Raw genomic sequence first — 10,661 nt, 5'->3', positions numbered from 1 at the left:
ACCCTGCCCCCCCAAACTACCACCCTGCTCCCTCCTCACTACCATCCTACTCCCCCTAACTACCACCCTGCTCCCCCCTCACTACCACCCTGCTCCCCCCCTTGCCACCCTCTCCCCCCTAACAACCACCCTAATCCCCCTCACTACCACCCTGCTCCCCCCTAGCCACCCTTTCCCCCCTAACTTCCACCCTGCTCCCCCTCACTACCACCCTGCTCCACCCTCACTACCACCCTGCTCCCCCCCTCACTACCACCCTACTACCACCCTGCTCCCTCCACACTACCACCCTGCTCCCCCCACACTACCACCCTGCTCCCTCCACAATACCACCCTGCTCCCCACACACTATCACCCTGCTCCCTCCTCACTACCACCCTGCTCCCTCCACACTACCATCCTGCTCCCCCTCACTACCACCCTACTCCCTCCTCACTACTACCCTGCTCACCCCTCACTACCACCCTGCTCCCCCCTCACTACCACCCTGCTCCCTCTCACTACCATCCTGCTCCCCCCTCACTACCACCCTGCTCCCTCTCACTACCACCCTGCTCCCCCCTCACTACCACCCTGCTCCCCCCTCACTACCACCTTGCACCCCCCTCACTACCACCCTGCTCACCCCCTCACTACCACCCTGCTCTCCCCACACTACCACCCTGCTCCCCCCCTTACTACCACCCTGCTCACCCCCTCACTACCACCGTGCTCCCACCTCACTACCACCCTGCTCCCACCTCACTACCACCCTGCTCCCCCACTCACTATCACCCTGCCCCCCCTTCACTTCCACCCTGCTCACCCCCTCACTACAACCCTGCCCCCGACACTACCACCCTGTTCCCCCCTAACTACCACCCTGCTCCCCCTCACTACCACCCTGCTTCCCCCTCACTACCAACCTGCTCCCCCCTCACTACCACCCTGCTCCCCCCTCACTACCACCCTGCTCCTCCTCACTACCACCCTGCTCCCCCTAACTACCACCCTGCTCTCCCCACACTACCACCCTGTTCCCCCCTAACTACCACCCTGCTCCCCCCTCACTACCAACCTGCTCCCCCCTCACTACCACCCTGCTCCCCCCCTCACTACCACCGTGCTCCTCTTCACTACCACCCTGCTCCCCCTAAGTACCACCCTGCTCCCCCCAAACTACCACCCTGCTCCCTCCTCACTACCACCCTACTCCCCCTAACTACCACCCTACTCCCACTCACTACCACCCTGCTCCCCCCTAGCCACCCTTTCCCCCCTAACTTCCACCCTGCTCCCCCTCACTACCACCCTGCTCCACCCTCACTACCACCCTGCTCCCCCCCTCACTACCTCCCTACTACCACCCTGCTCCCTCCACACTACCACCCTGCTCCCCCCACACTACCACCCTGCTCCCTCCACACTACCACCCTGCTCCCCCCACACTATCACCCTGCTCCCTCCTCACTACCACCCTGCTCCCTCCACACTACCATCCTGCTCCCCCTCACTACCACCCTACTCCCTCCTCACTACCACCCTGCTCACCCCTCACTACCACCCTGCTCCCCCCTCACTACCACCCTGCTCCCTCTCACTACCACCCTGCTCCCCCCTCACTACCACCCTGCTCCCCCCTCACTACCACCTTGCACCCCCCTCACTACCACCCTGCTCCCCCCTCACTACCACCCTGCTCCCCCCTCACTACCACCCTGCTCCCTCCCTCACTACCACCCTGCTCCCCCCTCACTACCACCCTGCTCCCTCCTCACTACCACCCTGCTCCCCCCCCCCCTCACTACCACCCTGCTCCCCCTCACTACTACCCTGCTCCCTCCTCACTACCACCCTGTTCCCCTCACTACCACCCTGCTCCCCCCTCACAAACACCCTGCTCCCTCCTCACTACCACCCTGCTCCCCCCTCACTACCACCCTGCTCCCCCCTCACTACCACCCTGCTCCCTCGTCACTACCACCCTGCTCCCCTCACTACCACCCTGCTCCCCCCTCACTACCACCCTGCTCCCTCGTCACTACCACCCTGCTCCCCCCTCACTACCACCCTGCTCCCCCCTCACTACCACCCTGCTCCCTCCTCACTACCACCCTGCTCCCCCTCACTACCACCCTGCTCCCCCCCTCACTACCACACTGCTCCCCCCCTCACTACCACCCTGCTACCCCCTCACTACCACCCTGCTCCCTCCTCACTACCACCTTGCTCCCCCTCACTACCACCCTGCTCCCCCCTCACTACCACCCTGCTCCCCCCCTCACTACCATCCTGCTCCACCCTCACTACCACCCTGCTCCCCCCTCACTACCACCCTGCTCCCCCCTCACTACCACCCTGCTCCCCCCTCACTACCACCTTGCTCCCCCTCACTACCACCCTGCTTCCCCCTCACTACCACCCTGCTCCCTCCCCACTACCACCCTGCTCCCCCTAACTACCACCCTGCTCCCCCCTCACTACCACCCTGCTCCCCCCTCACTACCACCCTGCTCCCTCGTCACTACCACCCTGCTCCCCCTCACTACCACCCTGCTCCCCCCTCACTATCACCCTGCTCCCTCCTTACTACCACCCTGCTCCCCCTCACTACCACCCTGCTCCCTCCTTCACTACCACACTGCTCCCCCCCCCTCACTACCACCCTGCTCCCCCCCTCACTACCACCCTGCTCCCTCCTCACTACTACCTTGCTCCCCCTCACTACCACCCTGCTCCCCCCTCACTACCACCCTGCTCCCCCCCTCACTACCATCCTGCTCCCCCCTCACTACCACCCTGCTTCCCCCTCACTACCACCCTGCTCCCTCCTCACTACCACCCTGCTCCCTCTCACTACCACCTTGCTCCCCCTCACTACCACCCTGCTTCCCCCTCACTACCACCCTGCTCCCTCCTCACTACCACCCTGCTCCCCCTAACTACCACCCTGCTCCCCCCTCACTACCACCCTGCTCCCCCCTCACTACCACCCTGCTCCCCCCCTCACTACCACCCTGCTCACCCCCTCACTACCACCCTACTCCCCCTCACTACCACCCTGCCCCCCCTCACTGACACCCTGCTCCCCCTCACTACCACCCTGCTCCCCCCTCACTACCACCCAGCTCCCCCCCCTTGCCACCCTCTCCCCCCCTAACAACCACCCTACTCCCCCTCACTACCACCCTGCTCCCCCCTCACTACCACCCTGCTCCCCCCTCACTACCACCCTACCACCACCCGACTCCCTCCTCACTACCACCCTGCTCCCCCTAACTACCACCCTGCTCCCCCTAACTACCACACTGCTCTCCCCACACTACCACCCTGTTCCCCCCTAACTACCACCCTGCTCCCCCTCACTACCACCCTGCTCCCCCCTCACTACCACCCTGCTCCCCCCTCACTACCACCCTGCTCCTCCTCACTACCACCCTGCTCCCCCTAACTACCACCCTGCTCTCCCCACACTACCACCCAGTTCCCCCCTAACTACCACCCTGCTCCCCCCTCACTACCAACCTGCTCCCCCCTCACTACCACCCTGCTCCCCCCCTCACTACCACCGTGCTCCTCTTCACTACCACCCTGCTCCCCCTAACTACCACCCTGCTCCCCCCAAACTACCACCCTGCTTCCTCCTCACTACCACCCTACTCCCCCTAACTACCGCCCTGCTCCCCCCTCACTACCACCCTGCTCCCCCCCTTGCCACCCTCTCCCCCCTAACAACCACCCTACTCCCCCTCACTACCAGTAGTAGGGATGGCAACGCACAGACGATATTTTGTTTCTGGGAAATATCGTGTCTGTGAGCCAGGGTTTTCAGGTAAATTTAGAATATCGTCTGTGTGAGCCAGGGTTTTCAGGTTCCAATATCGTCTGTGTGAGCCAGGGTTTTGAGGTTCCAATATCTCGCGTGTGAGCCAGGGTTTTCAGATTCCAATATCGTCTGTGTGAGCCAGGGTTTTCAGGTAAATTTTGTCAGTCACAGATTTTAGAAGTAAGGATTTCTTATAATGAAAAATAATGTCATACGAGTTTGTTAAAGTTCTTATGAGAAAAATAATTTCCGAGACATAGAAGTTTGTTAAGGCCTTATGGGACAAATTCAAGTATCGTATGTAGCTCTTTAGGGTTTCCATGAGAACTCTACGGACATGTTTTACATGTTTTCAACTTACAAAATCCGTCTGTGTAAGCCATAGTTTTCATGTAAATTTAGAAAATCACCTGTGTAAGTCATTGTTTTCAGGGTTTCGTACATCACACCCCCCTCCCTCCCCCCTTACCTCGCAATCTCTCGCGTCACCTTTATTTACCTTACGCCCGGCCAGCCAGACCTCTTATCTTATCTTCTCCATAATAATATCTGGACCGTCCCTCCTCTCTCTCTCTCTCCTTTCATTCAGTTCAACTATTTTCCAACATCGTATGTTTGCTCCTTTTCATTAAGCAAGTCAGTTTTACACAAATAAATCATGTTAGTAAGCATGTTCTAGCTCATGTTCCCCCACCTTAGTCCCCTGTCGTATAATGAATACTATCATTCCAATCCCTCTAAAATTTTAAATAATCATATTTCAAATGTAGTTCAATACAGTAATTTAGTTACCAAGCTCCAGCGCTTGTCCTCCGCCTTAGCTCTCTCTCGTATCTTCGTTAGTATCAGTCCAATTTCCCTGAAATTTCTACCCTCTGTATTTCAGGCACCGTAAATAAGATCAAAACAGTTACCAAGCTCCATCTCTTGTCCTCCGCCTTAGCTCTCTCTCGTATCTTCGTTAGTATCAGTCCAATTTCCCTGAAATTTCTACCCTCTGTATTTCAGGCACCGTAAATAAGATCAAAACAGTTACCAAGCTCCAGCGCTTGTCCTCCGCCTTAGTTCTCTTTCGTATCTTTGTAAATAAACTATCAATTTCCCTTAAATTTCTACCCTCTGTATTTCAGGCACCGTAAATAAAATCAAGTCAGTTATCGAGCTCCAGCTCTCGTCCCCGCCTTAGTTCTCCTTCGTATCTTTGTAAATAACCCATCAATTTCCCTAAAATTTAAAGCAGACATACTTCAAAGTTAGTAAATAAAATCAAGTCAGTTATCGAGCTCCAGCTCTCGTCCCCGCCTTAGTTCTCTTTCATATCTTTGTAAATAAACCATCAATTTCCCTGAAATTTTTACCCGCTGTATTTCAGACATAGTAAATATGAAGTAAACAATTATAAAACTCTAGCTCTTGTCCTCTGTCCAAGTTCACTCCTGTAAATTCATTACTATCAATCCAAATCCCCCTGAGATTTAAACACCCAACTACATTTTCAGACATAGTAAATAAAAACCAGTTCAGTTATCAAGTTTCAACTCTTGTGCCCCAGCTTAGTTCATTTGTACAAGTTCTTTATTTTCCAACTAAATCACCCTGAGATTTAAGATCACCGTATTTCTAACGTAGTAAAATTAATCGGGGCATTAACCAAGCTCCATTTCCTCAGCCTTAGATCATCAGACATAAATATATTCGATCAAGTCCCTCTCCAGCCTATCTGTTTATCAGAGTATTTACTTTACCCTTCTCATCCCCAACGTATCAAAACCTTCAATAATCATACTGTATTTGCATATTTTCTCTATATTCAGCTGTGTTCTTCACATTTTGTCCATGTTTTCTATGTTCACTCCATGTTCTTCAAATGTTCACAGTCCCATTCAGTTCATATTTTCACAAGTATCTCCATTTTTTCTGTAATCTTTCTCTTAGTCTCATTACTTTCTCTACAAATTCTAGTCATATTTTCTATGTTTTCATGTTCATCACATGTTCTCTTTACAACTTTTATACTCAATATTCATGCTAACTTCCATATTTTGTGTTCTTTGCAATATTCATGTTCCTCTACAAGTTCATGTTCCTCACAAGATCACTTCGTTTTTTCACCTTCACTTACATGTTTTCTACATTCTTTGTCATATTCTCCATGTTCTTCACAAGTCCATTGTTCATTCTTTGTATTCCCTATTCTCCTTATCATGTTTTCATGTTCACTGTATTCATCAACTTTTCTTACATGTGTTCTTTGCCATGTTCCCCATATGTTCTCTGGGTTTTTCCCCTTACATGTTATTTAACGTTCCTTAACTAAAAAAATCTTTCGCCAATCAACTAAAACATAGTCACTTTCGTCATTTCTCAACTAAACTTATTATCAAGTCAACAAAAAATTGTCAAAGGATTCTTTCCAACACTGTTCATAACTAAACTTATTATCCAGTCAACTAAAAATAGTCAGAAATAGCCTCGTTCAACACTGTTCTTAACTAAAACAACCTTTCTCTTAGCTAAAAATTGTCAAAGGAAACTTTTTTCAGCACTTTCTTAACAGGCGCTATGTTTCATCAAGAAAAAATTGTCAAAGGAAACTTTCCAAAACTGTTCATAACTAGCTTTTATCCATCGTCAATCAACTAAAAATAATAACTTTCATCATTTCTTAACTAAACTTATTCCCCAGTCATCAGAAAATAACCGTGTTCATCATGTTTCATTGTCATTTCATAACTAAAATTATCTGCCAATCATCAGAAAAAGTCACTTTCATCATTTCTTAACTAAACTTATTCCCCAGTCATCAGAAAATAACCGTGTTCTTCATGTTTCATTGTCATTTCTTATCTAAAAATTATCCGCCAATCATCAGAAAAAGTCATGTTCATCATGTTTTGGCTTTTGCTCAACTAAAAGTATTCATCGGTCAACTAAAAATATTTACTTCATCGTGTTTCCTTGTCATTTCTTAACTGAAATATCACTTCTCTCATCTGAAAATAGTCAGGATTAACCTCATTCAACACCGTTCTTAACTAAAACAGCCTTTCGCTTAGCTAAAAATTGTCAAAGGAATCTTTTCAGCACTGTTCATAACTAACTTTATCCATCGTCAAGTAAGAAAATATAGTCAAAGATATCTATCATCGTCGTTCTTAACTGACATTTATACTTTGTGGAGCACTAAAATAGTCAAATGTAACTTTTTCAACACTTTCGTAACTAAAATTATATGTCGCTAAGTAAGAAAAATAGTCAAAGGTGCTCTCCGTTACACCAAAGTTACTCTTCGAGAAATCAAAGACACTCTTCAATACATCAAGGACTTACTCAAAGACACCAAAGTTACACTCTAAGACATCCTTCGAGACATCAAAGACTTCCTTAAGACTTCAATGGGACTCTTCCATTCATCAAAGACATTCTCTAAGCCCTCAAAGTTATTCTCAGCACAATCAAAAGTTATTCCAAGACAACAAAAGTTATTCTCAGAACAATCAAAAGTTATTCCAAGACAACAAAAGTCATTCTCAGAGCTATCAAAATTATTCTCGGAGTCATCAAAAGGTATTCTCTAACTCACTTTTGGTCATTAAAGTTAATTTCTATGTTATAAAAGTTTGTCTCAGAGACATCTAAAGTTAATCTTAGAGTTATCAAATGTAATCTCTAACTCTCTTTTGTTCATCAAAGTTGATCTCAGAGTTAACAAAGGTAATCTCTAACTCACTCTCGTTCATCAAAGTTGTTTCAAAGACATCAAAGTTATTCAAAGAGCTAACAAAAGTTATTCTCAGAGTCACCTTCGTTCTTCAGAGAAACTTTCCAAAACATCTTTATTCATCAAAGTTATTCTCAGAGGCATAAAAGTCATTCTCAGAGCTATCAAACTTGTTCTCAAAGTCATCAAACTTATTCACAGAGTCATCAAAGTTAATCTAAGACATCATTTTTCATCAAAGATATTCTCTCTAAACCATCAATGTTCTTCTCTAAGACATAAAAGTTATTCTCAGAGTCACCTTCGTTCGTCAGAGAAACTTTCAAAACATCTTTGTTCATCAAACTTGTTTTCAAAGTCATCAAAAGTTAATCTAAGACATCTTCTTTCATCAAAGTTATTTTCAGAGACATCTAAAGTTATTCTCAGAGCTATCAAACTTGTTCTCAGAGTCATCAAATGTTATTCTCGAAGTCATCAAAGTTATTTTCAGAGACATCTAAAGTTAATTTCTATGTTATAAAGTTATTCTCAGAGACATCTAAAGTTAATCTTGGTCATCAAAGTTGTTCTCTAAACATCAATGTTGTTCTCCAAGACATCAAAGATGTTCTCAAAATCATAAAAGTTATTCCCAGAGCTATCAAAGTTAATCTCAGAGTTATCCAAAGATATTCTCATGTCCACAAAGTTATTCCAAGAGACGTCAAAGTTGTTTCAAAGACATCAAAGTTAATCTCAGAGTTATCCAAAGACTTTCTCAGAGACATCTAAAGTTATTCTCTAAGACATCAAAGTTGTTCTAAGAGTTATCAAAAGTTATTCTCAGTCATGATATGTTATTCTCTAACTCACTTCCATTCATCAAAGACATTCTCTAAGTCCTGAAAGTTATTCTCTAAGACAACAAAGTCTTTCTCAGAGCTACCAAAGATGTTCTCTAAATCATAAAAGTTAATCTTAACTCACCTTCGTTCATTAGAGAAACTTTCCAATCCATATTCGTTGACCAGAGTTATTCTCAGAGTCATCAAAGCGATCTCTAATTCATCTTCGTTCTCCAAAGTTGTTCTCTAAGACACCTTCATTCATCAAAGAAACTCTCCTTCTTCCATCATGTTATTCTTTAAGACATCTTCAGTCATAAAATTTTCTCTCCAAAATGTAACTAGTTCAGCTTTTCATACCAAACCTGCATTTCTGTTAAAACATATTTTCTTAGTTGCTTTACCCTAAAACTGTTCTCTGAACTACACTGTTCAAACCTACGTAACCTATCCTCTCCACCCAATGTTACTTAGTTAACGTAACGTTCCTAAACCTAGCTTTACCTATCCTAACATACCTTACCTTACCTTCCCTATCTTACCTAACTTTACCTATCCTAACATAACTTACCTTACCTTCCCTAACTTAACCTAACTTTACCTATCCTAACTTAACTTGCCTTTCATAACCTAACTTTACCTATCCTAACATAACTTACCTTACCTTCCCTATCTTACCTAACTTTACCTATCCTAACATAACTTACCTTACCTTCCCTAACTTAACCTAACTTTACCTATCCTAACTTAACTTGCCTTTCATAACCTAACTTTACCTATCCTAACATAACTTACCTTACCTTCCCTATCTTACCTAACTTTACCTATCCTAACATAACTTACCTTACCTTCCCTAACTTAACCTAACTTTACCTATCCTAACTTAACTTACCTTTCATAACCTAACTTTACCTAACATAACTTACCTTACCTTCCCTAACTTAACCTAACTTTACCTATCCTAACTTAACTTACCTAACTTATTCTGCTTAACATAACTTACCTTACCTTCCCTATCTTACCTAACTTTACCTATCCTATCCTAACCTAACTTGTCTTACCTAACTTAATCTTACTTTCCCAAACTGATGTATCCTAACTTATCTAGTCCAACCAGACATGATCTAACTTAAGTATTCCTTCTTGTCTTTTGTGTTTCGTCAATCATTGTCTCATATTCATTTACTCATTTCAAGGGATAATTTCTCAAATGGACGTTTTTGCATTTCAAGTGTTATTTGTTTAAGATTGGATATTTAAGCATTTCAAAGAATTATAATTTCTCAAATGGACGTTTTTGCATTTCAAGTGCTATTTGTTAGAGATTGGATATTTAAGCATTTCAAAGAATTTTTGTTATATATGGGCATTTACTCATTTCAAGGGATAATTTCTCAAATGGACGTTTTTGCATTTCAAGTGTTATTTGTTTAAGATTGGGTATTTAACCATTTCAAAGGATTTTTGTTATATATGGGAACTTACTCGTTTCAAGGGCTAATTTCTCAAATGGTCATTTTTGCAGATCAAGGGTTATTTGTTAAAGTTCATCAAGTTGCCCATAAGTTGTATTTATTATGTTTGTTATCATATGTTCTTATTCCCCAACCCCTTAACCTAACCTCTTGTAATCTTAGTGTATTAGTAGGTTCTATCTTATGTTCTTATTCCCCAACCCCTTAACCTAACCTCTTGTAATCTTAGTGTATTAGTAGGTTCTATCTTATGTTCTTATTCCCCAACCCCTTAACCTAACCTCTTGTAATCTTAGTGTATTAGTAGGTTCTATCTTATGTTCTTATTCCCCAACCCCTTAACCTAACCTCTTGTAATCTTAGTGTATTTAGTAGGTTCTATCTTATGTTCTTATTCCCCAACCCTTTAACCTAACCTTTCAGATGTAGTTTGTTGAATATATTATCCTTTTCCTAACCTTTCTGATGTAGTTTTGTTTCTCCTTTTTGTATATTTTTACCCAAACCCACCATCCCACTTAACCTTCTTTCCTTCTTTACTTTGTTTTCACATATAAGTTCATTCTTTATCATAGTAATAATAAAATTACAATAGTAAAGAATCAGATCTACTAAGACTTGAAATTGAGAAACAAGAGCTCAAGGGAGTGAGAGCATGAAAGAAGAGCAAGGAGTAAGAGAGAGGGCGGAAGAAAATGGGACCAAAGAAGAGAGAATGAGAGAGAGTGTGGGCATGGGAGCACTAAGACTTGAATTTGAGAAACAAGAGAGCATTTGAGCAAATGAGGGAGAGAGAGGGGGAGGAAGAGAGAATAAGGGAGAGAGATAGAAAA

The sequence above is a fragment of the Procambarus clarkii genome, chromosome 72 (genome assembly GCF_040958095.1).
Source record: "Procambarus clarkii isolate CNS0578487 chromosome 72, FALCON_Pclarkii_2.0, whole genome shotgun sequence".
NCBI lineage: Eukaryota > Metazoa > Arthropoda > Malacostraca > Decapoda > Cambaridae > Procambarus > Procambarus clarkii.
The sequence above is the reverse complement of the archived record's forward strand: the minus strand, read 5'-3'. Positions refer to the sequence as shown.